We start from the raw sequence: 3,294 nt of genomic DNA on the forward strand, positions 1-3,294 counted from the left end.
TTAGCCCCTGTGCATCGGCCTAGAGCCACTTAGGTTTTAAAATGTATATTTAGGAGTGCAAGTTCACGCCTCCAGTCCTTGCTGTACTTTGGGCCAGTAACTTAACCTGATGTCTTGTTTTCTTCATGCGAAGGCCCTGTAGGTTGGGTATTAAATACCCCTGTTTCTTTGTGTGCCTTGAGGGCAGTTAGTAGTGAAGTTTGTTGTGGCCTTTCGTAGGCTTGTAAAATTGAGAGCAGGTCCGCTCTTTCTGGTATTATTAAGCGGGAGCAAGAGCTCCAGGTAATTAAGGGTTTTCTGCCCTTTGGTATTTGGTGATTGTGAGCTGAGCGCTCAGAGTTGTATACGGTGGGGCTTGAAGCCCAGGTCATTAAGTTGTTCTCTAATCTTGTACTTCTTGATTGTGTACCTGATTTAACTGGTTGTTATTTGTTGTATGCTCAAAAATTCTATGTCACCATTGTTAAGTTTTGAAAATATAACCTTTATCGAAATTTTAATGCATCTTTCGGACTCATTCCAGCCCGCACCTTCTTTTTCGCCTCTGCTGATCCACCAAAACACGGTAACTATTATTATTATTATTATTATTATTATTATTATTATTATTAGTAAGATTATATTTTTGCGTCTCTTCAATTATTGATCATGATGTTTGTTGTTTAAAGTGATAATCTAGGTCATCAGCCCCTCCTGATGATATTAATTTAACTGTACTTTATCTGACGTTCATACTAATGGATAGCTGCCTTTAATACTGATGCCGATGGATCCTTCTCTAAATACTCTGTAATTGCCTCCTTGGGAAACACTGTTTCTGGTTTTTCCCATTATCTGTTCCCTGTCTGAACTTGGAAAACACTGTACGCCTCAAGCACGGTCCGTCATGTTCTTATGAAATACTGTAGGCCTCAAGCAGGAAAATCGTCTGTACGCCTCGAGTGCGTATGCCTTGAACGCGCACCCAGAGTTGGGATCCCTCGCTGAGTCCGAGGAAAAAACCAACCACGAACGAAAAACCGATTAAATAATAATAAAATAGGATAATGATTATATCTCTCGCCGTGGGGAAATGGACGAGACAGTCGTCCAAAACACAGATGAAGCAAAGTGGCTCCAACGACCCAGAAATAAAGTTTTGCACCTATTCCTTATGCACTTTAGGTCAAGCATTCTCAACCTCAGTACTCGATGACTACGATGCAGGACACAAGATGTAGACCAAGAGGAGATATATAAACTCTGTCATAGCCCATGAAGTAGATGTCTTTCTACAGATAATTTTTATTTTATTTTTAAGATTATTAATGTCCACCTCTGTGGTGTAGTGGTTAGCATGATTAGGTGCCACCCCCGGAGGTCCGGGTTCGATTCCCGGTTCTGTCACGAAATTTGAAAAGTGGTATGAGGGCTGGAACGGGGTCCACTCAGCCTCGGGAGGTCAACTGAGTAGAGGTGGTTTCGATTCCCACCTCAGCCATCCTAGAAGTGGTTTTCCGTGGTTTCCCACTTCTCCTCCAGGCAAATGCCGGGATGGTACCTAGTTTAAGGCCACGGCCGCTTCCTTCCCTCTTCCTTGCCTATCCCTTCCAATCTTCCCATCCCTCCACAAGGCCCCTGTTCAGCATAACAGGTGAGGCCGCCTAGGCGAGGTACTGGTCATTCTCCCCAGTTGTATCCCCGACCAAGAGTCTGAAGCTCCAGGACACTGCCCTTGAGGCGGTAGAGGTGGGATCCCTCGCTGTGTCCGAGGGAAAAGCCGACCCTGGAGGGTAAACAGATGATGATGATGAAATTAATCGACCGTGACAGGACTCGAACATGCAATCTTCGGATCCGAAGTCCGACGCCTTATCCGTTAGGCCACACGGTCGTGTGCTAGCATCTGTCACGTCCTAGGTTCATAAATGTTATCGTGTAAAAACACGTTGGTAGACTGGTTGAGTTGTATGTTCAATGACGAAATACGACGAAATATGCCTACTGTGAGAAACTATTTGTAGTTTTGAGAGAGATTCTTCTTTCTTAATCTGCTTACCCTCCAGGGTTGGTTTTTCCCTCGGACTCAGCGACGGATCGCACCTCTACCACCTCAAGGGCTGTGTCGTGGAGCTTCAGACTCTGGGTCGGGGGATACAACTGGGGAGGATTACCAGTACCTCGCCCAGGTGGCCTCAGCTGTTATGCTGAACAGGGGCCTTGCGGGGGTATGATAAAATTGGAAGGGATAGTCAAGGAAGAGGGAAGGAAGCGGCCATGGCCTTAAGTTAGGTACCATCCCGGCATTTGCCTGGAGGAGAAGTGGGAAACCACGGAAAACCATTTCCAGGATGGCTGAGGTGGGAATCGAACCCACTTCTACTCAGTTGACCTCGCGAGGCTGAATGGACCCCGTTCCAGACCTCGTACCACTTTTCAAATTTCGTGGCAGAGCCGGGAATCGAATACCGGCCTCCGGGGGTGGTAGCAAATCACACTAACCACTACACCACAGAGGCGGTCTCTAGGAAATTTATAGATCATCTTCGTTTTAACCATAAGCACGTTTATGCTCTGTTTTCACGAGATGCTTTTAAACATATTTTACTCTAGTTATGTCCTTAATAATGTCATGAAATTACTTATTTCTAGGCAGTGGTCATTTGAAATATAAATATACAGTTAAAATAATAATTTCGTGTGGCTATTTCTAGCCGAGTGCAGCCCTTGTAAGGCAGACCCTCCGATGAGGGTGAGTGACATCTGCCATGTGTAGGTAAATGCGTGTTATTGCGGTGGAGGATAGTGTTATGTGTGGTGTGTGAGTTGCAGGGATGTTGGGGACAGCACAAACACCCAGCCCGCGAGCCATTGGAATTAACCAATGAAGGTTAAAATCCCCGACCCAGTCGGGAATCGAACCCGGGACCCTCTGAACCGAAGGTCAGTACGCTGACCATTCAGCCAACGAGTCGGACAATACACAATTAGTACGCACCGAAGCACCGTCGTCTTATTTTGAAAACTCGGTATAAATTATGTGTCATTAATGTTAATGTGTCGCCTCTGTGGTGTAGTGGTTAGTGTGATTAGCTGCCACCCCTGGAGGTCCGGGTTCGATTCCGGCTCTGCCACGAAATTTGAAAAGTAGTACGAGGGCTGGAACGAGGTCCACTCAGCCTCGGGAGGTCAACTGAGTAGAGGTGGGTTCGAATCCCACCTCAGCCATCCTGGAAGTGGTTTTCCGTGGTTTCCCACTTCTCCTCCAGGCAAATGCCGGGATGGTACCTCACTTAAGGCCACGGCCGCTTCCTT

The 3,294-nt window shown here is 46.4% G+C and overlaps 1 non-coding gene across 1 annotated transcript; it reads right to left on the bottom strand.

Moving 5' to 3' along the window:
* Nucleotides 1-1,800: 1,800 nt before the first annotated feature.
* Nucleotides 1,801-1,873, bottom strand: TRNAR-UCG (transfer RNA arginine (anticodon UCG)). The gene has a single exon. It is a non-coding gene; the product is annotated as a tRNA-Arg (tRNA).
* Between the last annotated feature and the right edge of the window lie 1,421 nt (nt 1,874-3,294).

Source organism: Anabrus simplex, chromosome 3 (genome assembly GCF_040414725.1).
Source record: "Anabrus simplex isolate iqAnaSimp1 chromosome 3, ASM4041472v1, whole genome shotgun sequence".
NCBI lineage: Eukaryota > Metazoa > Arthropoda > Insecta > Orthoptera > Tettigoniidae > Anabrus > Anabrus simplex.